The sequence below is a fragment of the Pantherophis guttatus genome, chromosome 4 (assembly GCF_059756535.1).
Source record: "Pantherophis guttatus breed Tessera chromosome 4, ASM5975653v1, whole genome shotgun sequence".
Classification (NCBI taxonomy): domain Eukaryota; kingdom Metazoa; phylum Chordata; class Lepidosauria; order Squamata; family Colubridae; genus Pantherophis; species Pantherophis guttatus.
The window spans coordinates 73918422-73945739 of NC_142066.1; the positions used below are offsets into that span (position 1 = coordinate 73918422).

The 27318-nt window shown below is 42.6% G+C and overlaps 1 protein-coding gene across 9 annotated transcripts in view; it reads right to left on the reverse strand.

The window, feature by feature from the left end:
• Positions 1-27318, reverse strand: part of HECW1 (HECT, C2 and WW domain containing E3 ubiquitin protein ligase 1) — a 296682-nt gene that overhangs the window by 263416 nt on the left and 5948 nt on the right. The window contains exon 1 of one of the 9 annotated variants that reach the window (XM_034416523.2): positions 18430-18513. The exons of the other annotated variants lie outside the window; for them this stretch is intronic. The gene's annotated coding sequence lies outside the window, so the exon portion shown is untranslated. Of the gene's footprint in view, positions 1-18429; positions 18514-27318 lie in introns of those variants that run through there. 9 annotated transcript variants of the gene reach the window in all.

The window sequence follows — 27318 nt, forward strand, 5'->3', positions numbered from 1 at the left end:
GCTCCAGTTAGTGAGTGGGCAGGGGGTAGTGTGCTGCACTGACATATACTTAGTCACCTGCTCCGGCCAAGCACCCAGGCCCATACAGCCGAGCGCGTCCTTTGCTGAGTGGACAGCCCTTTCCGCAAGGCCGTTAGCAGCTGGGTGGTAAGGCGGGCTGAGGCAATGTCTAATGCCCAGCCTAGCCAGGAACAGCTCGAACACAGAGGCCGTCAACTGCGGACCATTTTCCGACACTAGAAGGTCTGGCAACCCATGTGTAGCAAAAAGTGTGTGCAAAACTCTTATTACAGCATCAGATGTGGTGGAGTGCATTAGCACTAGTTCCACCCATTTCGAATACACATCTACGACCACCAAGAACATTTGTCCATGGAAGGGGCCCGCAAAACCCTTGGTTCCTCCCACTCTCGGGCCTTCCCTTTTGGGGGCAGCGGTCATGACTCCTGACAATGCTGACAAGAGGCCACCCAATCAGTAATGCTTTTATCTAACCCAGGCCACCATACATAACTCCTTCCCATAGATTTCATCCGGACAATTCCGGGGTGGCCAGCATGTAGCGAGACAAGGATAGCTTTACGAAGCAGCCTAGGCACCACTACCCGGTGACCCCAGAGTAAGCACCCCCCTTGGGCAGACAATTCCAGTTTCCTGGATACAAACGGTTGCCAGAGAGACCCCAAACTACCCGCAGGCCACCCCCGTTTAAACCAGTCCAGGACTTGAGATAGTTCAGGGTCACGAGCGGAGTGGCGGGCAATGTCAGCAGCAGTCAAGGCAAAAGAAGAATCGTCAATCAGGAAAACAGCAGAAGCACGTGCAGGGTCACATAGGAAAGTGGACATGGGGTAGCGACTCAGAGCGTCTGCATGGGCCAGATGTTTTCCTGGCACATAGGTCAGCGTATATTGGTAAGCAGCCAGGAAAACGGACCAACGGGTAAATCTGGGGGACAGAATCTGGGGGCTTGTCGATTACCCGCTAACAAACCGAGTAAAGGCTGATGGTCCATAGCCAAGGTAAATGGGCGACCATAAAGGTAATAATGAAAATGCTTTACCCCCGCCACAAGAGCTAACGCTTCCTTGTCCAGTTGGGAGTAGTTCCGTTCAGCGGGAGCCAAGGTACGGGAAAAAAATGCCACAGGGGCTTCAGACCCGTTCAGGAACCTGTGGCTAAGGATGGCGCTGACCCCATATGGGAGGCATCGCAAGCGAGTACAAGTGGAAGGTTTTCACAATACTGGGTGAGAACAGAATTTGACACAAGTAATTGCTTGACCACTCGGAATGCAGCGGCGGCTTTGGCGGCCCAGTTCCATGGTGCGCCCCGGTCCAATAGCCGATGGAGGAGTTCTGCCACGGATGCCTTATGGGGTAGAAAAACAGCATAAAAGTTTAAGAGACCGAGGAAGGCTTGAAGCTCCAATTTGCAAGTAGGAGCGGGGGCGTCCAGGATAGCTTTAGTTTTCGCTTCTGTAGGACGTATTCCCTTGCTATCAATTAAGAACCCTAGAAACTCAACTTGAGGTACAGCAATGCTACACTTAGACTTCTTTACTTTGACCCTACACTCTTGAATTTAGACAGGACACAACGCAGGCGGTCCATCAGTTGAGATGTGCTGGTTGCAGAAACCAGCACATCGTCAAAATACGGTAGCACCCTGGGGAATTCCATGGAGGAGCCTCTCCATTAAACTTTGGAAAATTCCCAGGGCTACGCTCACACCGAATTGTAAGTGGCAGCATCAGAAGGCTCCCCGATGCGTGACAATAGTCTGTGCAGCGGCTGTATTGTCATCCACAGGCAATTGTTGGTAGGCCTATGCTAAATCCAACTTGGCAAAAACTGAGCCGCTTCCCAAAGAGTGTAACAAATGCTGCACTACCGGAACGGGATAGGCATGTGACAACAATGCCTGATTTATAGTCGCCCGGTAGTCTGCACAGATCCGAACTGAACCATCTGCCTTAATGGCGATGACCGTTGGGGTCTCCCAGGGGGCGTAATCAACAGGTTCTAATACTCTCTGTGCAATGAGTTTGTCCAATTCTGCGTCCACCTTAGGACGCAACGCCAAAGGAACATGGCATGGTTTAAGTCTACGCGGCTGGACTTGGGGATACAAACTAAAAGAGACCGGGGTCCCCGTATATTTTCCCAGTTGGCCATCGAATACCTCTGGAAATTCCTTACACAATTCGTCAAGTTCAGTAGACCAAGCCTTGATAGTACAGTGGTTTAGTGCACCCTGTTATTAACACAGCTGCCTGCAATTTCTGCTGGTTCGAATCTCTCCAAGGCTCAAGGTTGACTCAGCCTTCCATCCTTTCTAAGGTAGGTGAAATAAGGACCCAGTTTGTGGGGGCAATAAGCTGACTTTGTATAAAATATACAAAAGAATGAAGGCTATTGCTTAACGCATTGTAAGCCGCCCTGAGTCTCCGGAGAAGGGCGGCATATAAATCAAATTTTAAAAAAAATGGCATTTACGCCCTGAACGGTCAGATCTAAGGCATCGAACCAATTCAGCCCTAGGAGGCTTGGCAAAGGTCCATCTACAACCACTAGTGATAGATATCCTGCAAAACCCTTAAAACAAACCCGGAAAGACCCGGAGCCCAATACAGGGGTGGCCCCCCCTTGGTAGTCTCGCAAGAGTAAACTGCTTGGGTCTAGCCTCCGTTTCGACATCTTCGGCACAAGATGTTTTAAGGTGGTCCAGGAGATGATGGAGGTGGCTGACCCTGTGTCCACCTCCATGTTGCACGGCCGACCCTCAATGTACACCGTGAGGCGGATCTTATTCTTAATCAGCCCCTCATCTGGAATGACCATATTGACTGCAGAAAAACTCGGGCCCTCTCGGCTGCGCTCTGTAGCTGGGTGGTAACGCCATTGTTCTTCCTGGTTGTGTGGGGCCCTCGCTCTGGACTGCGGCTGGGCGGAACAGCAGGCTCTTGCGATGTGGCCTTGACGGCCACAGCGGCGGCACACGGTGTCTCTAAACCTGCAAGAGGCTCGTTGATGGGCCCCTCCGCAACTATAACACTCGATTCCGGCTCCTCTTGGTGACTTAACCACGGACATCTTAGCCTTGGAGTCCTGTACCCGGCAGACATCCACCTCACCATCCGAGTCGGATAGACCACCCCCACTCGTCTCATTCACTACATAAGCATCCCTAGTTGCCTTGGGTGGGCTGCGTCCCTGGGGCAGCTCTGCGATTGATAGATTAGCCAACTCATCTGCGCAGGCTTCGTCCAGCGCCATTTGGAACGTAAGTTCATGGTTCATGATCAAAAACCTCTTCAGGTTCTGATCTCTGACTCCGCTCACCAGACAGTCTAATAGGTAGTCATCAAGGTTCACGAACTCGCAATGGCGCGCGAGCTTCCTCAGCGCGGCCACATATTGGTTTATTGTTTCCCCAGGGGCTTGATCCCTGTGGTAGAATTGCTGCCTGCGGGCAATCCTGGAAGGCGCAGGGGCGTAATGGCGTTTCAATTTATTCATAAAGGCCTCCCACGTTCCCGCATGTATGGATTGAGGAGCTATCAATGTCACAGCGGTTTCAAACATTTCTGCCCCACAGAAACTGAGGAAATATGCGCGTTTGTGCTCGGCAGACAAGTTCGTGTAGTCGTTAGCAATTAAAAAACATTCAAAATGGGCCACAAATGCCTCCCAAGTTTCTGTAGATGGATTGAATGGAAGAAATGTCTGTGAGGACACCATTACTGTTGCCTTGGACTCGCGCCTCTCCTCACATCAGGCTATCAGATTACCTCAGGCTCGACTCACACCTTACTCTTTACTTGCAGCTTGACATCCCACCTTCGTCGCCAGTGGTGTGTTCTCGAGTGGACGAGGAATTATCAAAGTGGATTGTAACGGTAAGTATTTATTCAATACACACGGAGCACATTATACAATTCAGTAGAAACGGAACACGGAGAACATCGAACTCAGCCTGACAGCTCTTTTATATCAAGCTGTCAGACGGCTTAACCAATAGGAACAACCAACGTTACAATGGATCTCAACAGGGGGCCTATCTACTAGAACATGCTCAGAACACAACATTAGATAAATTGTAAGATATCTCAATAAAGACAGAGAAGAAGAGGAAAGAAGTGCACTAAAAGTTGTAAAAGACATTTTCCGAGGCAATTGTAACTTCAAATGGTTGTTAAGTGACTGTTGGTAAATCAAGGACTAACTTGTAAACAGCTGAAACAAATTCTGAATTGAACCACTCCCCAGTTTCATTTGCTAAGAAAACCTCCTGCTCCCCCCTAATTCACTAGGCATTCTTTGAATCAAAATGACGTTGCAAGCTGACTCTCTGGCACTTACTTTGCAGCAGCTCTAACTGACCATTTACTGTTAGCAGTAATACTACATGTGGAAACAGTACAACTAAATATGGTAGCTTAGTCTAGTCCTAGCAATATTTATTTACTTAATGTAATTATGTAATTGTTGTAATTATATAATTACATCAATTACATAATTACAGAAATGCTACAAGGAATATTTTAAAAATTTGTATGGGAATGTTAAACTGAAACTAAAATGAATCATACGTATAAATTTAGGAAAGAACCAATACATTTTGTAATTCCATTTTTTGGATATTGACATTTCTAACATTCATTCCAATTTTATCATATGAACATTCAGAAAATCTTAAGGTTGTAGTTATAGATAATATAACTGGAGAAATGTTATAATATGTATACGGTTTGTTTAAAGAAGGGCTAGGCAATTTGTTTAATATGTAAAGTGAAGATTCCATCTCTTTCTGATGACTGGAAGAAAACTGTTATTTCCCATACAAAGTTGGGATGCAAAAATTATATTTTGATTGTTAAGCATCCCTGAGATGTCTGACAGAATTCTGATTGAAAGAGTGTGAGAGCCAATAGTGAAAATAACTGGCAAGTAGTGTTGTTTCAGGCTATGTAGGGAGTGCAGAGTCCAGATTTTTGTTATTCAGTCCATCACTACAATTGTGAGCAAAAAAAAAATGATTTCATAGAAAATGTATAACTGAAATTGAAATAGGCTTCAATTATAGAATATTTCATGTGAATATGGATTTAAAGCCTAGTTGTTAGACATAGTAGGAGTAGAATATGAGGAAGGCCATTTTAAAAATGATATACCAATGTTGACAGAAAGGTAATGGGTAGTACATAGTTTGTTGCAGACTATTAATAACTGAGAAATGAACATTTTATTTAAAAAAGCAGAAACTGATGTATATAAAACGAGGACTCCCTATCTTTGATTGTTTCTGCTTATGAAGTAATATCAGCCACAATAGGCAAATTCCAGTCTCCCCTCAATTAAACAATATTATCTACTAAATCTTAGGAAGCAGGGCTTTTCTGTCACAGAGAAATAACCTCTAGAATAGCATGTGCCCAGATATTTATACGGCTCCCACCTTAATGATGTTCCAAATGGCTGTAGGATTGGGTGACTGCTCAACTCCTATAGATTTGGTTGGGCCTTATGTTTTCTCTTCTTGGGCTCTTTGATCTATTTTTTTTTCTTTATTGTTTTTAAAACTAAGCTGCCCATATGGAGCCAGATGGCTTCTGAATTAAATGAATAAATAAATAAAATCATGCTGCAGCTCATATTGTTTTATACAGAAGTGAGAGCAGGATGTCACCAAGAAAGTTACTCAAGCAGTATATGCAATAAAACATACGCTAGACATAAGGACATGAATGAATGGGAGGTGAATGAATGTGAGCTGAATATAAACATGAGTGCCTAAAAGTAACCCTCAATTTACAATCATTTGAAGTTATAGTGGCATTGAAAAATGACATGACCAGACCTCGCACATACAATTGTTGGAGCATTCCTGCAATCACATGATCAAAATTCACTAATTTGGCAATTGGCACGTATTTACCAAGATTACAGTTTCCTAGAATCACATGATCATTTATCTGCAACCTTCCCAACTGGCTTCTGACAAGCAAAATTAATGGAAGAAACCACATTCATTTAATGACCACATGATTCACTTAACAAATGCGACAATTTGCTTAACAAGTCATAAAGTTGGGCACATAATAACCACTATTCTTAGAAATGGAAATTATGATCCCAACTGTAGTCATACATCCAGATGACCTGCATCTATGTTTTATTGTATAAAGGTGATAATAATAATACCTCAAACTTAACAAATGTCAATGAGAAAGACAAAAATGTCTGGATAGTGGATGTGGTAGTATCTAGAGACAGAAGGATAGAAAAGAATTGGAGAAAATCACAAAATACAAAGACCTGCAAATAGAAATAGAATGACTGTGGCAAAAAAGCAAAGACAATACTAAGAGTTGCCTTGATTGCAATCCCAAAACATCTAGAGCACGTCTTGAACACCATCAGCACCGACAAAAATCACCATCAGTAATTGCAAAAAGCAGCTTTACTTGAAACAGCTTACATGCTGCAATGATACCTTTAATAATATTAAAGACTGACATTTGCCTATCTCCAGGTCCTTGGGAAAGACTCTATAATGTACATAATGCCAAATCCAGTCTAAATATCTGGCTGACTTGTAATCAACCATATAATATTAAACTTGTATGCCTTCAACCTTCAACAACTCTGAGCGGTGCACAAATCAAACGAAGAAATTACAATAAAATCAATAAAACTTAACGATTAAAAAAATGACAATGTGATGAAGTAAGCGGTCTCATTCTTATTGTCTTTATCAAGGGTCTGGGTGAAGAGCCAGGCCTTCACTGAATTCATGAGAATCAAACTGCAAAACAAATTTATGAGGGAAGAGTGAGCAAGTTCAGAACAAGTCAAAGACCAAGAAAGTTGTGGCACGATGGAAATAATGACAATCTCAAAAAGACTTGACTTTGACAAACATATTAAGCACACCATATATTTATAAACTCTCAATTCAGGTCAACATAACTCAAACACTATATGTCTGGGTTATGTTCATTTCATAGTTATTTACTGTCCTGTCATCAGGACAATATGAACCTGAATTAACATTTATCATGTCACCAAGATCTAATAATTCCAGGAATATATTGCCAACTCACTCTGAAGAAAGTGAATATTAACTTGTTAGTGTGTTTCCATGGCTTTTTTAGCTGAAATTTGGAGATATTATAAAAGAGTGGATTGGCCAGCAACATCCTGAGTTGCTGCCTGAACTGCTTCTCTCAAAGGGATGCATTGCAGCAATTTTTCTGGATTTTATCGCTGCAGCCTCTGACTTGATCTGGTCTATCTTCAACTCAATTTTTGTTTTGCCAGCTTTTTTCACCAACCAACATCAAATTTTATCCTGTCTATTTTTAGAGAATCATCCTCATAAACAAAGTCCCATGCCTATTTACTAAATCTCTTTCCATAAATATACATTCCATTGAATTGGAAGCAATTAAAAAGGCCTTTCAATTCAAATGACCTGACTTATATACAGTATGTCACAGAAGTGAGTACACCTCCTCACATTTTGTAAACATTTAAGTTTAGCTTTTCATATGAAAACATGAAGAAATGACACTTGGCTACAATGTAAAGTAGTGAGTATACAGCTTGTATAACAGTGTAAATGTGCTATTCACTCAAAATAACACAACACACAGCCATTAATGTCTAAAATGCTGGCAACAAAAGTGAGTACATCTTCTGTGACATACTGTAGGTAATCCCCGAGGTACAACAATTCACTTAGCGATCTTTCTAAGTTGCGACATAACACACCCCCTCCCAAGTACTTACGACACAGTCCTGAGGTTACGAATGTTGCAGTCATTCACCCTTACGAATGACTGCAGAGGGACTGCAACATTTACCCTGCCTATTCCCTACATCTCCCTGCTGGGTCTCCACAGGTAGGCTGTCTCCTCTCCATTTGCCTATTCCTTTGCCTACTCCCACTGAACAGGTAGAGAAAGGGAGAACAGGACAAGTGCTCTTTGCTTGGCTTCTCTGACTCAATGAGCTGCCTGCTACTTCTGGAGTGGCAGGCAGCCTTCGTGAGTCTCCTCCAAAGGCTTCCAGTCTTGGCACGGAAAAGTGTTTGCATGCCGATGGGAGGCTTTGGGCGAGTGAAATTGAATTGCTTCTAGGCTCCCGTTGGCGTGCAAATACTTTTTGTGCTCAGACTGGAAGCTTCTGGGTAACCTGATCTCACAGGACTTCGGGCATCCATTCTCTACAAAAGCAGATGGGTGCCTGAAGTCACACGAGATCATGGCCCTGAAAAGTTTCCTGTCTTTGGGTGAAAACTGTTTGAGCACAGATTGCGTGCTTTGAGGCAATATGATTTTGTTATCTCAAAGTGTCCCATCGACGTGCAAATGAAGTTTCCTGTCCCCAAGCAAAAAGTGTTTGAGCACTGATGGGGCTCTTTGATGTGGCACAACTGGAAGCCTTTGGAGGAGACTCACTGAGGCTGCCTGAAATGGCAGGCAGCCTCAGTGAGCCAAGCAGGGCGCGCTCGTCCTGTTCTCCCTCTACTCTTCCTGCTCACCAGAAGCAGGTAAAGAAACAGAGAGGCTGAAGAGGAGACAGCTAAATCTTCAAAAGGTAAGTGAGTCTCCATAGGCCTCCACAGCATGGCAGGATGGATGGAAAAGCAATTGTGGGGAGCATGAGGTATCTCAGTGGATCGGAGGAGGCCTTGGGTGGTCTTAAGCAGGTGGCCTGATCCATCGCTAGCCCCTCCCCCCATGGCCTTCCCCACCCTGAGATATGTGTATTTAACGACCAGCACATTCGGTTAGTGCAGGGAGTGATTGCGGTCAAGTTATGCAATTCACTCCTATGAATCCTCAGACTCCTTTACATTCGTAACTCGAAGACTACCTGTACTTTTTACTTGCATAAAATTATTAAAACATTTGAATCATGTTGAATCAACATGTTGAATCAACATTTGGCACAAAAGTATTTAAATTTATTTTTTTCCAGAAAATCCATGCTTCTCCCCAAGAACCGGATTAATGGTAGCCTATATTGCTGATATCACTATCACTACAACTCAGTGTACAGCACAAGTGAAGCCCAAGCTACCTACCTAAATTGGTCTTGTAACCTATCATTATCTCCAGATCATAGAATGATATATTAAGGACAGAAAAGACTATGTAAGATGTACAGCAACTCTTTCTACAGAAATAAAGTGGAACGGGTAAAAGTTTTTTTTTTAAAAAAACTAGCTATTATGCTACAGATACATGAGGCAGGAAAATGCAAATGCAGAAGGAATCTAGTTCCAATTTGCATATAAATACATCTAAAGGGGTTAGCCAATTATAGTAAAGCTATTACTTTAGCATCTAAAATAATGTTAAAGAAGAACTCTGTTTTGGGCTGGAATTTTATATGCTACATTTACATAAAGGAAAGCTGACTCTGAATATGATCTCTCCCCAAAGAACAAAATAATAAGAATGACAATGACAATGGCAATAACAACTCTATATAATGCCCAGCCATTCCACTGTTACTTAATCTTATCAACTGCAGTCATAACTACTCCAAAAAATTATTCCATCTAATAAATCAGTACATTGATCACACAGCCAATAAAGAATATTCTGTTCTGTTCTGTTCTGTTCTACTCTATTCTACGCTACTCTACTCTACTCATTTGAAAAGGTCAAATAAAAGTTTTTATTTGTATTACTAACTATTCCCTGTAAAATAAAGTATCCAATTTATAAAATTAATTTATTTGTAATTTGCATATACCACCTATTCTATGTCATTCATACAAAACAACTTCATACAAAGAAACATACTATATAATGCACATGTGCTTTCCATCTCCCATGCTGCCCTCTCTAGGCCATGAAAGAACACACACACAAATACACACATCTCTTCCCTCTTCCAACAGAAATATTAAACTTGAAAAAATTGTATACAGATCAGTTAAAAAAAAAGTGAAAAAATGGAAAACAAACCTAGAAAGAAAGGAAGCAAGAAACTGTAAATGAAGAAGAAGAAAGCAATAGAAATCTGTTAGCTATTACAGAACAGTTAATTTCACTAGGCTAATAGCCAGATGAAAGGTAATTTATTAAATGCATCCATTTCTTTGTCATCTATACTTTCCATGTATGGTATATATACCCCATTTATTTAGGAGGGGAACCTTCATCCTCCTATCAGATAAATATGACACATTTTTTTATCTGTGGGCTGTCAGACACCTGAATGCAAAATAACATCATAACTACGTAGTACGATGGATTTGCAGGGCTGGCACAACATGTAACATGTTCACACTGGTGCAACAGGACTGGATGTTTTGTTAATATGATTTATGGGTTAGGGATTTTCTGTCTTCATTGTGAGTTGTATTGTGTTGGGGGGTGCACTAAGCACCCCCTCAACCAATCTCATTGTACATATGTTGTGCACTGACAATAAAGATTTGAAATTTGAAATTGAAATTGAAACATTCTTTTTGGCTTTGTTTCTAACATTGAAAGAAACCATAATCCAGCACAACAGATCCTATCCTTACCAGATCCTTTCAGGTAAACATAAAACCAATATTTTTAATTCTGATTTCCAATCCTTCTTTTTTCAATTCTATATCTGTTTCTATTTTGTCTGGCATTCATAACTGCCTTTTACCTAATCTAACCTATTCAAAATCCAAATTCATGAGTGTTTTAACAGAACTTTTTTTAGGAAAAACTAATTATTAAATCTGGTTTGGTATAATTATTAAGAACCACTGCAGTTCTTCTTCTGCTTGTTACTGTACTATGAATGTTATGGTATCTTATTCTAAAAAAAAAATAATGTAGTATAGGACCTAACAGAAATTCTGTAACCCAGAAATCATTGCATTTGTATTAATGCATATTGAAGATAACTATAAATTTTATAATTATCTACGGTGGTTTTTTTTATTATGACTATTTTTAGAACAGAGAATTATATGTCACTGTTGAAACAAAATGTTAAGAGCTGAACTTCAACAGAATCCTAGTAACAAATCCAAAATAATCAGGGAGAAACAATACATTATCTGTTCTCTTACATTTTACTCTTTCCAAGAAGCAAAGAAATTGTCAGGCTGGGAAGGCTGAAAATCTTAAAACAATCTTCAATAAAGGTTGTACCAGGTCTTGATTGTAAAAAAAAAAAAAAAAAAATCAGTTTACATTGTGCAGTCTTGACTTGTTAGTTTGGATATTTAATTAGATCTTGTAGCATATGATACTATTATCTTTAACATTTGTAATTTTTAACATCATAATTAGCTACTAAAGCAGTGAAGTGATCAATGTAGTGGATAATGGATGTTGCTTACCTGAACATCCTTTCTGGGCGCGCTGCTGAAGAATCCAAGAGCGTGGGTAATATCCCTCAGCTTGCCTGATACTGAGTGTGTATAACTTTAAGATCTGTTGACTCCACCCCCGGGGCCTGGCTGAGGCTCAGTCTCTTTCATGAAGAATGCCACAAACGAATACTCAAGTCCATCCAGAAACAAGAAGCAGAAGCCGTAAAGGGAGGGTTGGATTCTTCAGCAGCGTGCCCAGAAAGGATGTTCAGGTAAGCAACATCCATTCTCTGGCGCACTGCTTGGAAGAATCCAAGAGCGTGGGATATACCCAAGCAAGTATCAGATGGGAGGGAAGGCTGAATGCTAACGGGTGGCTGGAGTTGAGATGACAGATTGTAGTACTCACCGTCCAAAGGACGCCTCAGCCGAGGTGAAGGAGTCAACCTTATAATGGCGTACGAAGGGCGTAAGCGAAGTCCAAGTTGCTGCACGACAGATGTCCAGGATGGATGCCTGGGTGGCCCACGCAGCCGATGTCGAGGCGCTCCTCGTTGAATGCGGCAGGATGAATCCTGGCAGAACCTTGTTGTGAAGGAAGTAAGCTGTGGAGATGCACACTTTGAGCCAACGCTCAATGGTGGACGAAGTGACTTTGTGTCCCATCGAAGCGGGCAAAAAAGACACAAAGAGTGCTTCTGACTTTCGAAATGGTGAAGTCCTCTTAATGTAATGCCAGAGAGCACGCCGGACATCGAGGTTATGCCATTGGGCTTCTCTGCGATGGCGAGGTTGCGGACAAAAATCCGGCAGGACTAGCTCCTGAGCTTGGTGGTAGAATGAATTAATTTTGGGTAAGAAGGCGGGGTCCATCCGGAGCACAACTCTGTTTGTGTGAAAGATGCAGAGGTCGGGACGGACAGACAGAGCCGCAAGCTCAGAGACTCTCCTTGCCGAAGTGATCGCCACGAGAAATGCGACTTTCAGGGTCAGGAATCGAAGAGAAATAGAAGACAGAGGCTCAAAGAGTGGAGCCATCAGTGCCTGGAGCACCAGCGCTAAATCCCATGATGGATATCTGTGGACCACCGGCAGACGAAGGTTGGTGGCCCCTCGCAGAAAAGTTCGGACTCTCGGGTCCAAAGACAGTGGACGGTCCATTGACTCCGACAAAACCGAGTTCAAGGCAGCCACCTGCCATCTCAGGGTATTTGGTGCGAGGCCGCTGTCCAACCCGTCCTGAAGACATTCAAGAAGAACAGGGACGGAGGCCTAGGCTGGGTCGATGTTGTTCGTGCGGCACCAGCGACAAAAGGCTTGCCAGGTAGCCTCGTAAATCCGGATAGTAGAAGCTCGGCGGGAAGCTTGCATGGTGGTAATAACTCACCCTGACAGGTTGTCCCTCCTCAGGATGGCCCCCTGGCTGAGAGAGACCCTGTCCTGGAGTATCCTCCAGGGCCGGGAGATCGACAGGTCCAGCAGATCCGCATACCACGGCTGACATGGCCAGTGCGGGGCAACTAGGAGGATCTCCGCACCCTCTGACAGGATTTTGCGCACCATCCTCGGGATGAGCGGGAGGGGGGGAAAGGCCTACAGGAGGCCGGGGGGCCATGGGCATTGGAAGGCGTCCGTCCCTTCAGAGCCCCGGCTGGGAAACCAGGAGAAAAACCGGGGAAGCTGTGTGTTGCAGGGGCTCGCAAACAAGTCCAGGATAGGAGGCCCGAACCTGGTTGACAGCTCCTGGAAGAGGGTCGGGTCCACTCTGCATGATCGATCTGGGAACGACTCAGCCAGTCTGCCTGGGTATTGTCTGTTCTGGAGATGTGTTGGGCCGAGATGGAAATTATGTTCTCCTCCACCCAGGAGAGGAGGGAGATCGCCTCGTCCAACAGTGGTTTGGAGTGGGTGCTGCCTTCCCGATTCAGATGTGCCTTGGCTGTGGTATTATCCGTTAAGACTAGCACATGTTGACCCTGGATGTCAGACTGAAAATGTCGTAGGGCTAGGTGTATAGCTCTCAGTTCTAGCCAATTTATATCGTGTTGCAGGTCCGCTTGCGACCAATGGCCCTGGGCCATCTTGGTGGACAGCACCCCACCCCAGCAGACTCGCGTCTGTTGTCACAGTAATCCTGTGGGACTCCTGAAACATGCACCCCTCAATATTGCGGGGGAAATCCACCAACACAGGGATCGTTTGATTGACCCCAGTAGCTGGACCCGCGACTTGGAGTTTCTGCCCAGAGATTTCTGGTACGGCAAAAGGTACCATTGGAGGGGACCTGAATGCAGACAAGTCCACGGGACGATGTTGATACACAAGATGAGTTTCCCGAGTAGCTGTGGCAGGTGTAGGATAGAAACAGCTTGGGAAGATTGAATCTGTGAAATCGACGTGGCAATGCTCAGACGACGATCCGGGGACAGGAAGACATGACCCGAGGCCGAGTCGATGATGGCACCAAGGTGAAGGATACGATTGGTGGGCTGCAGGTGGCTCTTTTCCAGATTTAAGGAAAAACCGTGCTGTTGCAAGGTGTCTCGTACTATTTCCAGATCCTTGAGAGCTTTCTGGTGGGATTCGGACAGGACAAGGATATCGTCCAGGTAGCAGAGTACTCTGATGGGAATGAGTCGTAGAGAAGCTGCTACTACTGCAAGGACCTTCGTAAAGGTCCAGGGAGCAGACGAAAGGCCGAACGGCATGGCCCTGTACTGGAAGTCCTGATTGGCGTAAGAGAATCGGAGGTAACATCGATGGGAGGACCTGACCGGTATGTGGAGGTAGGCCTTCTTGAGATCGATGGAAGTTATCATGTCGGATTGTCTGACGGAGGCCACAATCGAGTGAAGGGACTGCATTTTGAATTTGTGGTAGACGATTAATTTGTTTAGCTCCTTTAAATCCAATATCCCTCTCCAGCCCCTGGAGTTCTTTGGAACTAGGAAAAATATTGAGTAGAAACCGGTCCCACAATGTTCGGTGGGTACCGGCTCTATAGCGCGAATGTCTAGAAGATGCTGAATTTCCATGGACATTAGGCGTCTCTTCTCGGGGTTTCTGGAGACTGGGCATCGGATGAATTGATTCGGGGGACATGAGGAGAATTTCAGGGTGAGGCCTAGACGGATAGTTTGGAGGACCCAGTCTGTCGTCGTGAGGGACCACTGGTGGAAAAAATGGGCAAGGCGGACGCCTATAGGCAAGGTTTTGGAGCAGTCATTTCCCTCTCTTGAAGGGTCTGGAGCCACCTCCACGAAAGAGGCGTTTGGAAGACTGCTGGCGTCTGGTGCAGTCCCGAAAGGCCTGCCGGTCGGTCATGCGGTCATAAGAGAAAGACGAGGGACGGTAAGTGGAGGAGCTACTGGGACCAGGATCAGCCCAAAAGGAAGGACATTGACTGTACAGTAGGTAGCGACAATCTGCTCTGCGATAAGAGGAAGGCATGATTTTCCTTTTGCCCTTATCCTCTATGAGAATAGGATTCAGCGCTTCCCCGAATAGTCGCGATCCTTTATATGGGGCAGAGGCAAGTTTCCATTTGGATTTTACATCAGCCTACCAATGTCGGAGCCATAGGAGACGGCGAGAAGTAACGGCGGAGGCCAGTGAGCGCGTTGCAAATTTGGCCGCTGTGAGAGCCGCATCAGCAGAGTATTTTGTGGCCGCCACCAATTTGTTAACGTCCTGGTCGAAGTGCTGATCGTCAGGCAGAAGCTGCTCCTGAAGCTGGCGGAGCCAGATCAGTGAAGCCCGGTTGAAGAAAGACGCTGACATGGCGGCGTGTATGGCCCAGGCTGCTATCTGATGGGCCTTGCGGAACACTAGTTCGGCCTTTCTGTCCCCGAAGCGCAAGCCGTCCGCAATGTCGTTGGATAAGACTGCGGAGGACGTCAACGCAGCAATGGGAGCGTCCACTGATGGAAGCGCAAGTAAATCCTGAAGACTGGGCGCTGAGCAGAACAGCTTCTTGTCAATGCCATTGGGTGCTGCGAGCGCTCCTGGCTGGGACCAGGGCCGCTGGATGATTTCAGAAAAAAGCTGTGGACAGGGAATGAACTCCTGGTCGGGCTGCGGAACAGCAAAAAGGGCTTCAGGAGGGTTAGAGGGCCCCTCATTCTCTAGAAGAGGCCAACTGTGTGGTAGCAATGGCATTGTGAAGTAAGGCTTTGAAGAGAGAGGGCCGGAATAGGCCCGTAAATGCAGGCTTCTCAGGTAACTCATTCTCGTCATCCGAGAACTCCATATCCCCTGCCTCATCATAGTCAAACTGAGACTCGTCACTGTGAACCGACTCATGTAATGAATAGTCACCGGGATCGACTTCGGGGCGGTGAACAGGCGGTCTAGATGGTTCAGGCTGGTATACTTGGGAAGTCCCCTGGAGTTGAAAACCCTGAGGTGGTACCCTTTGAGGAAACCCCACCGTCATCATTCTGGACAGCGTGAATATCGTAATAGGTAGGCTGGGGGCCTTCCTGGGGACGGAGGCCTGTCGCAGTAGGAGTAAATATAGCCTCCGGCGCATGATGAGGTGGAGGAGGCTGAGAAACGGTTGCCGAAGTTGAAGGCAGAGCGGATACGTTGGCCTGCTGACTGTGGATGAGCACCTGGGTTGCAGGTTCGACTCCTGTCGAAGGCCCCTGGGGATTGACCAGAGGAGGCAATGAGTTGAGTTGAGGCGAGATGGAGATGCGAGCTCAGCTGCAGGGAGACTGACCTGCGGCGTGGGAGCGTGAGCCTTGCGTTGCGCCTGTTCAAACTGACGCTCTAGGGCATCATGGCGACGCTTAGCGGCCTTATCCTCAGCCGAGGATGATTTGTGGTCCTTGGAGGTGGCAGACTTAGACGAGCGAGATGACCATTTAGACGTCTTCTTTGGCTCCTTCCCAGAAGAGCGTTCAGAAAAGTCTGTCGCAGAGCACTTGAAAGGAAACGGCTCAGAGGCTACATACAGTTAATGGCAGCTGGATTCAAAATGGCGGCCGTGCGGGAAACAAAATGGCCACCAAAAGGTCGCTCCCCAAACTGTAGTCTTGAAGGCCTCTCAACTCGTAGGCACCGTCTGTCAGATCGCTGGATCTTCTCCGCTTGATAAAACTGCGATCCTCACAAGCGCTCCAAACGCCTCTCCAAGTACAACCGAGTGTGCGTCGGAGCAACCAGGCAGGGACTTGGAGGCCGCCCGACGTCCAGACGAGGCAGAAGGCAGCGGCGGGAGAGTCAGCAAGCCGGCAAAATGATCGCACCTCCCGGCCGCTGAATTACACAGACACGCAGAGATGCCGATGGGAGGTAGAGCTCTGCGGCGAGGCGTCAGCAGTTGAATTTCTCAAGCACGCAGAGATAGCGATGACAGGCAGAGCTCTGCGGCAAGGAGAATTCGAGGAGCGGCGTCGGAAGGCTGAAGCCTGCAGGCCGTCCCCGCCCCGCAATCGGTGAGTGACAGAATGCAGCAAGAAATTCACAGTAGCAAAGTAGAAAAGCGTAGGAAAAAAATAATTGAAATTAAGGTGTGAGGAAGGTGGAAGAGATCGTGGAGAAGAAGGAGATTCCAAAAAAACACTTGTTCAGGCTGCACTGAGTGAAAGGAACTGAGCCTCAGCCAGGCCCCGGGGGTGGAGTCAACAGATCTTAAAGTTATACACACTCAGTATCAGGAAAGCTGAGGGATATTACCCACGCTCTTGGATTCTTCCAAGCAGCACGCCAGATAACTAAGGAATCACTCCCATTCTTTATTGTTCTTCTTTTTGCTCATAGCAGGCTAAGGCTCAGAGTTAGAAACTGGGATGGAAAATTTGAGACAGTTTACTTATATGTATTTATTTTAAAAATGTTTTTCACATTTTTGCGGAAAAAAAAACTCCCTCATAGAGTTATGAAAAGAATGTTGGCTGGGGTTCAAAATTCTACTGAGGAACTACAAGGCTACAGATAAAGATCAGCTGGGGAATTAACTTTTGAACTGCTGACTGAATTTAAACTATAGGAACTAACTCACTGGAAGACTTGATCTTATGAATTGCTACAATGGTAAAATGATCATCTCAGAAGCTTTATCCTAGTCTCTTTAATGATAAAGTTCACCTGAGGACCATGCACTTAATATGATTTCAAGATGTTTCTAGACAAGTTATTAATCAAAAAGCAGATACAACTGTTTCATCTTTTCTTCCATTATAGTTTTTGAGGGATAAAGAAAAAAAGAAGGTAGCAAATTTGTTTAGAAGGAGGGGGGAAAAAGGAGAAATATAAGAAAAAGACAGTAATTATAAAATGAAGAAACATGGTCTGAGCATATACTTGCATTTTACAAGAATAACAACATTTGCTGTCATCGTTATTTTGAATTCATAATAAGATAAAACAAAGCAAACCACATTATGACTTTTCAGGATGTATCAATGCATCTATATTTAGACTGAGTTCAAGATTTCAAAGGAATAATTTTTGTCTACAATTCCAGACATGAGCATTTACAAAAGAATATGTGACAAAAAGTATGCCATGATGAAACAACTCCCCAACCTAGACAGTTGCAGCCAATATTTATAAAGCAATATTGCAATATCTGAACACTTATTTCAGTTTTTTTAATCATCGTGTTTAGTGGTTGATGCCTTTAAGTCTCTAATCAGATAAACTTAAATTAAGTCTGGCAAGCCAGACTTTATAAATCCTATCCTATTTCATTTTGAAAAAAATTACACAGCTGATAATTGTACAGCTAAGCCCTAAAGAAAACTGCTTAGGTATCTCAGACAATCTAAAGAACAGATAAAAGCTGCCTATAACATACTGAAGCTTAGTAAGAATTTAGGATCTGGAGGAAAAATAAAACCTTATTAATTGAGAATGGTATATTTAACTTATTGCTTATGTCCGTATCAAGCTAAGAAAAAGGAAAATGTATGAACGCTAATTTCATGAATGCCATTTATACAATATTTTAAAAAACTCTCTCCAAAATATACATTTAGGTGAGAGATTATCATAATATAACAAATCCAAGATTCCCACCATTTCAAGAACAGTATATAATTAGGCAAAAAGATTGATAGTTTAGAGACCATTATAATACAATTAGGCCATACTCACCAATTCCAGAGTCGTTTTGTTAAAATCTGGCAAGCAGAACGTAATTCCAGCTAGAGCAGACCTTGTGTAAGACTAAAAACAGATATGATGCTTGAAAATAACTGATATGAAAGGTTAGTAATATGATCAGTGGCAGGGGAGTGAGCAGGTTGCATAATTGTTAAAACATAACACATATGATTACAGTTATTCTTGAAGGCAAGACTAGTAGGCTGTGTGTGTGTGTGTGTTGACTTTCCCAGATGACAGACTGGATGATGAGGAAAAGCCAGTTCCTGGGACTTTGGAGGGGAATGCGGAGGAGCACCAGGAAGATGTCCAGGCCAGGAGCGGAGGATCCAGATGCTTGACTTCCCAAGTCAGGAGTGGAAGGGCCAGAGGAAGAATGAAGATTGGGAACATTGGGAGGGTTGCCAGAGGAGCAACCAGATGAATGCTTGGCTGGAGAAGAAAAGAGAAAGGTGCAGTTGCAGCTGGAGGTTCAGGGACCAGGTTAGCAGCACAGGATGGAGAAGGAACGCCGCTGCAGGAGGTCAGTGAGGATGAAGAGGAATTGCTTCCTCCACAGATCCAGGATGCACAGAGCTGAACGGAGGAAGGAGCAATGGAGGTTAGCAAGGATATTATGAGGAGGCAGCCGCACTCCTCCTAATGAGTTACATCGGCATGCACCTACTTAACCTAACAGGTGGAGAAGCATGACTCTGGAAACAATCATTCCATTTCCTGCTGTGTATGTGTTCTAGCTTCATGGATTCCAGGATCATGCTTCTTGATCCTGTGCTTGCACTCTGAATTTGTGAAGGGATTCTGGACTTGTACCTTGGATCTGGATTGCATGCCTTTGGACTTTGTATTTTGTATTAGGTTTGTTGACTTTGTGCTGGATTTGACTTTGCTTTATTGGGACTGTGGGATAACTGTGTGCAAGCAAGTTTATTGCAAAGAGGATTTTGTGAGAGCCCTCAGAAGGTCGATGGTTTGTTGAGGCACTTCCAAGAAAGAGGCAGCACGCAGGGATGCAATTAGTTGAAGCTTTATTTAAGGATAAAGCAGAGAAAATAAGTTCTCTGGCATGGAGACATCCATGCCTGGATTGAGCCCATGGATTAATCCTGAAGGGAACTAGAACAAAAAGCCAGAGGACAGCCCCTGCGAAGGGGTTCTTATGAGGGCCCCTGACCCTCCCTTACCAATGGGTGTGAGGGGGCCGGAGGACCATTAACTCTCCCCAATGGGGCTGCAAGGGCCAGAGCCCCCTGACCCACCAGTGGAATCAAAGGTGCCTCTTTGCTCCCATCTGGTGGCCTTTTAAGAAACTGACATGGCTGGCACAAAAACATCTAACAAAGGACTTGTGTTTAAGTAAAGTTCTTAAATTCTTCATGTGCATGTGTGGTCTGGAACAGAACAATGTGGTGCCATTATAGCTTCACAGTGGAGAATCCCCCCCCCTTTTTTTTGGTTTTTCTAAATGTATGGCATATTGTGCTGCTCTTTTTTATTTCTATATACAGAATTTTCCATCAGGAAGACTAGAATTGCAGCCCTCAGGAAAGTGATCCAGTCCTCATGTGGCTCCTAAACAGCATCATAGTAGATCTCCCCACAATTTCAGGTAGAAAGGCCCCACAGATTAAAATTAAAATCTCCAATATTCTCTTCAAAACAAAAGAAGAGCTGAAAGGAGTCTATTTCTTTCAAATAGGAATGAGAGAACTCCACTTTCCTTTGCAGCCTGTCATTACTGACTTACAATCAAAATTCCAGGCCCGATTATGGTCATCAAGTGAGGATTATCTAATAGATAATAGGTAATAGATAATTAGATAGATATTTTTATCTATCACTGATGTAATCACTGTAGAATTCATCCACTTATCAAAAATGGACAGAAGTTTGCTACCTACCACAGTAACCACAGAGTGGAAGGAAAGAAAACATGTACTGCTATTACCTTAGAAAAAACAGAGCATGAGACTCAAAGGATGCTGTGGAGGGCAATCACAGGACAATTGAAGGATGAGATTTCTTTTTTTGCCTCCAGTGGTTTAATTGGAAGTGTAACAGATCCAATTAGGATTTATAATTGTACTCAGAAATAATCCAACTATTTCTTAATAGGGATGGGGTGGAGTAAAGAATAATTTTTCAGCTAGTCAACCCTAATTATAAATTCAGCCAAGGTAATTCTCCAGTTCAGGTCTCCTGCTGTTTCATCGGTTTCTTGTTTAAAACTACCTTTCCTCCAGGTTTTAATATAAGGTAAAATTGCATGTTTAATTTTTGTTTCTTTTTTTTCCTACCAATTCTTCCATATTTGTGGCACAGGATATGGGCATTAGAGAAACAAAACTTCTTTTTCATTCCTTAGCGTAATAGCAAAATATAGAAATGGGCATATTTTAGACAACTGAATTCATTTATTCAAAATTTTACATGCACTCAAATTTCCCATTTTTCATTCTATGCCACAGTCATTTGTAGATGGTGACAAGAATATATTTGAGAGTTGCAAAATACTTTCTTTTGTGTAGGTATTAGAAAATCTCTGTTCATTCTGTCAAGATGGGATAGGATTAGAAGGAAATATAATTTTCCTTCTAATGCACAAAATACAACCCTGCCAAAAGCTTAATCTTGATTTGGAAAGATAACATAGGAACTTGCAAAGTCATAAATGAGTCTGAGATGATTCATTGTACCATATTCTATGACAGTAATGGCTAACCTTTTTGCCATCGCGTACCAAAAGCGTGGGGAACATGGGGGGATCACGTGCACGCGGGCCCCTGTCGTGTGCCCACACCCATAATTCAATGCTCCCCCCTGCTCATGTGCACGTGACACACACACCCCCACATGCGACCCCCACTTTTGGCAGGCGATGGCATGGTGGGACCGGAAAACCCATTTTTCGCCCTCCCCAGGCTCCAGAGGCTTTCTTCGAGCCTAGGAGGGTGAAAACAGCCACCCCCACCCCCAGGAGGCCCTCCAGAGGCCGGAAACAGCCTGTGTCCTGACTTCCTGTGGGCCCGGAAGGCCTGAAAATCAGCTGGCCTGCGCGCTGGAGCTGAGCTAGAGCAACACTCGTGTGCCCACTGATATGGGCACCTATGGGCACCTATGGGCATGCCATAGGTTCGCCATCATGGTTCTATGAGATATAAATGTATCTGTTCAGCTATATTACAGTAATAAGGAGAACTTCTACCATGCATATCGCAAGATCTAAAATGGACAGCTAACATCAAAAACATCATCAAAAAAAGCACAACAAAGAATATTCTTTCTGCGCCAGCTCAGAAAGCTCAAACTGCCCAAGGAGCTGCTGATACAGTTCTACAAAGGAACTATTGAGTCTGTCATTTGCACCTCTATAACTGTCTGGTTTGGTTCTGCAATCCAATAAGACAGACACAGACTTCAGAGGATAATTAGAACTGCAGGAAAAACAATTGCTACCAACCTGCCTTCCATTGAGGACCTGTATACTGCACGAGTCAAAAAGAGGGCTGTGAACATATTTACAGACCCCTCACATCCTGGACATAAACTGTTTCAACTCCTACCCTCAAAATGCTATAGAGCACTGCACACCAGAACAAGTAGACACAAGAACAGTTTTTTCCTGAATGCCATCACTCTGCTAAACAAATAATTCACTCAACACTGTCAAACTATTTACTAAGTCTGCACTACTATTAATTTTCTCATCGTTCCCACCACCCATCTCCTTCCACTTATGACTGTATGACTGTAATTTTGTTGCTTGTATCCTTACAATTTATATTGATATTGTTTCCTGATTGCTTATTTGTACCCTATGACTATCATTAAGTGTTGTACCTTATGATTCTTGATGAATGTATCTTTTCTTTTATGTACACTGAGAGCATATGCACCAAGACAAATTCCTTGTGTGTCCAATCACACTTGGCCAATAAAAAATTCTATTCTATTCTATTCTAACTTAATCTCTGTGTATCAGAAAGCAATTTGAAATGCTGTTATAATCACTACCAGACAAGCTGAATATTAGAATTCACATTCAAAGGGGAAAAAGGAAAACAGAAGATCAAACAAGTCATTGCCTAAATCCACTATTTCCAAGTATGACATAATTTTCCAGAATGTGGTCAAAGAGCAAGAATAATATTTTGTTACTAAACTTGATCCCTTTGATCAAGCTTGGTAATACCAGTAAGATTATTTTACAATAAAGGCTTTGCTCTTTCTGAACAGAAGCATTCAGCTTTAACTGCAAAATTAATAGGATTTTTTTTTAAAATTCCCATAGTAATATAAAAATAGTATATGGACTCTGCTTTATTTCATGCACTTAAAAAACAGTTCCTTTCCTTTTTCCTACAAATACAGAAAAATACAGAAAAATGTGAATGACAAAGAAACATTGACTTCTTAAAATAAGATCTTAAGAAATTTATATATTTTAGCATAAAAGCCAGTGAACTAAAAGGCTTAAGCCAGTGAACCAAAACAGAGCAATAGAAAAGAGTAACACAGTTTTGACATATTTTTTCACTGTCCATCCAAATAATACTCTGGTTTGTTATTTCAAAATTGGTTAGAACCAAGAGCTTAATCTATTTTTGGCCTTTCACCATTCTGAGTATTTACATTTTTTTAGGATAATTTATGCAAAAACAAAGCAAGCTGTCTGCATTCTTTCAATTCTTTAAAATATTGAAATTATTTCAAAGCTCTGAGAGAAGCTCAACTAGCTTTAGCAGGGGTGAAATGCTACCAGTTTGGGGTGGCTCGCCTGAACCGGTAGTGAAAATGCTACTGGTTTGCCCAAACCGATAGAAAAAAAATGTGAGGTTCCTGCTTGTTGTAGTAAAAAAATATGAGGTTCATTTTGTGTGAAGTCCAGCTGCTTTTGCATTGTGTGTGTCAGTTGTATAGCTTTTGCGTTATTTTTGTTATAAAGTGTGATAGTTGGTTTTCCCGGTCACATGACCACCAAGCCATGCCCACCCAGTCATATGACCAAGCCACACCCACCCAGTCACATGACAACCAAGCCACGCCCACAGAACCTGTAGAGAAATTTTTGAATTTTACCACTGGTCTAAATCTCTCCAAAACGGGCCACTTCAGTTCATGATCAACCGGAGCAAATTACACTTTTACTCTGAACTAAAATTTCTGTCTATAATGATAAGATTCATTTGCCTAGAGCTACCTGCTTTAATGCAAACTATTAGCTATCAAATGCAGGATGTAGGGCATATTTATTTTTTTTAAAAAATCTTCTCGTCGTAGAACTTTTCAAGTTGTAAAGTCTTATCAACTGTAGCTAAACTACAAAAAAGTCTAGAACACTTAACACTAGAAAAATGCACTCACTAAAATATCTATAACTATAACTAAGTTTCCTAGATAGTGCTTTTGTATTTTGCAGACATGCATTTTCTCCAATGGACTTTTAGTTTATATGAATTTAAACTGTATTATTTGATAGGCTTTCATGAATCTACTGTTTGAGTCATTATAATGAAGAAATGTCTGATGGTGCTTCACTTTCTGACAGAACAAGGTAAAAATAATAGCAGCAGAAGGGAGAGGTAGGGGACATGAACTGTAAGAATTTCAGTTGAGTATTTCCAAGGATTTTACCACAAGAAAGCTTGAGATATCTTCCTCCTTGAGAATAAGGACAGAGCTTCTAATTTATCCAGTAAACAGCTACAATTTAGAAAAAAAATACTGGAACAAAAAAAAAGTCTCTCTATATTTAAATCTATCACCTCTGAATTCAAAATATTTTTTAAAATCTTACTTTTCACTTACTTTTCTAGGACATCAGGTGGGCATGACAAGGAAGAATGACCATCAAATTCCCATCCTGAAGTGGGAAGTTTTGTTGTTCTGATCACTGGAAAACTGTAAGCATGGACACAGCTGGTTGGCAAGTCTAGCACTTCCAAGAACAGACAGATTTTCTTATCCCTGGCAGGATTCAATTATGTCAAGAGTTTTAACCTGCTGACAGTAATCTAGCTGAATTACTTTGCAGGATGATAGTTTAATTTAGCAACTGTTTCACTTAACTGAGTTATTTGTTCTAATTGTGGTTTCTATACAAAGATTATTTGTATAGATAAATTGAAGTTAATCATTCAGTTTCATAACTTATACAGCTATAAGCAGCAAGTCTAAGAATTGCTGAAAAAACAGAAATCAATAACATAATAGAAATTCCCAACTAGACATACTATCTATTTCTGCTATAATACAAATGTTTGTATAGCAAAAGTTCCTCTGTTTCAATTATTTGGAGTTCTCCAGATTCTGAAGATTCCAAACTATAATCAGAGGATGCGCGAAATAAAGGTAGTTCTGGGCTTTTTCCAGCACCACTTCACAATCTTCAATGAATTTTTGCTTCAATCCTTATCCAAATCCTCCTCTTTGCTTTCAAGCAAACAAATTTGTATCTCCAGCTATCAATCCACCAGGTAAGGCAAATCAGGAAATCAACTCCACCGGAAGGTTAAAATTGCTTCAAATTGGCTACAATAAACAAATCATGCTAGCCTGAATGTACTGCACCCCGGCCCCCATCTTATCATTCAATAAATTAGGGAGGCATATGCCTGAATCACTTCTGAAATGTTATTTGGGCACTCTAGACTTAAAAAATGATTTTCTCTCTTTTGCCTAAGCAACAGCTCCTGCACTTCTTCATCAACGTCATTGTCTTTACTTGCTACACCAGCAAAGGAGGAGTTGGTAATTTGTTTTTGTATGTGACCAAAATTGATGTCTCAGTTGAGGGAATATATATTCATTTCATTTAACAAAAGAATTCAGGGATCCACAAACAGTATAAGGCAGGGGTGTCAAACTCATGGCGCACGAGCTGCATGCGTCATGTGCTGGCCAAGCCCACCCCATTTTAGTGAAGCGGGGAGTCATGATACGTCATGTGACGACAATGTGATGACATGGTATAAGGGGAAATGGCTCCTGCCATCAGAGTGTTTTACTTTGAAACATGAGGCATTGAGTTTTGTAATTCTTGCATTGTTTTAAAAGTAAAACTCATTATGAAATGATTGCCTCAAGAAGTTGTTTTACATTGTTTCAACAGGAATGCAAATGTATATTATTAGCAAAGAAGTTATTTTATATTCCAATGTAAATTAATAGTCTCTTGACCTTTATCTCACTGTAATACATATTTGAAGAAATTGAGATACTTTAATGGTACTCCCAGTAAAATTATTTCAAAAAGTTTTCTTCACATTCCACATCCTCTGGATGTGAATAATAATGTGGTTTTTTTTAAGTTAAAATTTTTACCACCAACAAAGGAGAAATGGGGTAATTTATCTTTGTATATGAGCAAAATTCATGTCTCAGTTGAGAAGATATATATTTATTTCATTAACAAAAGAATGCAGAAATGTACATTGATTGTTTGGTATTACCGGCTGGCAGAGCAGCTACATTCCCACTGTCTGTATATATTAGCTTCTACCTATTTGATTATAATCAAAGAGACCTAGTACTTCACCAATTGTTTAGAATTCAAGGGTAAGGGCAGGGGTGTATCCATCTTGAGAATATTGGAGATTGAAGTGACCCTTATAACTTTAACCACAAATTAGCATAAAACAGTTAAGGCTGGTAGCTGACAACATTCAAGAACTTGAGATCTGAAAAAATAAAGCAAAGCTAGCATTATTACTCTAAAAAAGCTCTGATAAGCACAGAGTTTAATAAGTTACTAAGCTGATCCATTGGCAACTAAGATCAGCCAAGGTCCTGGTCATCATGACACTAACTCCCATCCATAGGATTTTCCTTATATGGAATTACAAATTAAAGATTAATCTTGATGATGATTTGATAATTCAAAGTAGGGACTTATTTGATTTGAGGATCTGCTTTAATAGAATAAATGAGTCAAAACCAGGGTGGATAAAAATCAATGATTTTTTTAAAAAAATCAAAAAAATCAGATTTTTTTTTATTTTTATCAAATTTATTTTAATAAAAAACTTTTGGGGTAAAAATCTATCGTAAGATAGTTTTTTATTTAAGATACATAAATAATTTAGTTTATTCAGCATGAAATGGAGCTTAGTTATGTAGCATGAGGCTGTATATTCTGCAACACTGGGACTATCGGTGAGTCAACAGTGGGTCAAAGGAGTAGCAGAGATGACAGTTGCTCTTTAAAAATTATGATTTAAATCGAGTTGATTTAAATCAAGCCTTTTTACTAGTGATTTAAATCATGATTTAAATTGTGATTTAAATCAACTCGATTTAAATCAAATGGACACAATGGCAAGGAAAGCAATGGAGCTTGAAAGGTAAGACACGCATCTCATGGCCCAACACGGCCCACCCCAATGGCAGCAGCTGCTTCCTTTCCCCGTCATCTCTTTATCGAGAGGGGTGGAAGGTGGGGTGGGGGCGAGATGTGTGGAGCGAGACATAGCTCCCCTTGCCATCTCTCTTTCCCCTCCTTGCTGGGCATGACAGGGCTTCTGCCCCTCACTTAGCCACCCGCCCCCTTTAGGGATGCAATTTGGGGGTGGCAGGTAAGATAGGTGAGAAGCGGGACGCACATCTTAGCTTTCCAGCTCCATTGTGTTCCTTGCCATTGTATCCAGGGAAACACTCTGTAAAAGAAAACCTTCTTGTGAATTCGAGAAGTTTGATTGAACTTGCGACAAGGCTTTCTTTTACAGCATGTTTCCATGGACACAACGGCAAGGAAAGCAACGGAGCTTGAAAGGTAAGACCTGCATCCCACTTCTCGCCCGCCCCACCTGCCATCCCCAAATTGCATCCCTAAAGGGGGCAGGTGGCTAAGCAAGGGGCAGGAGCCCTGTCATGCCTGGCGAG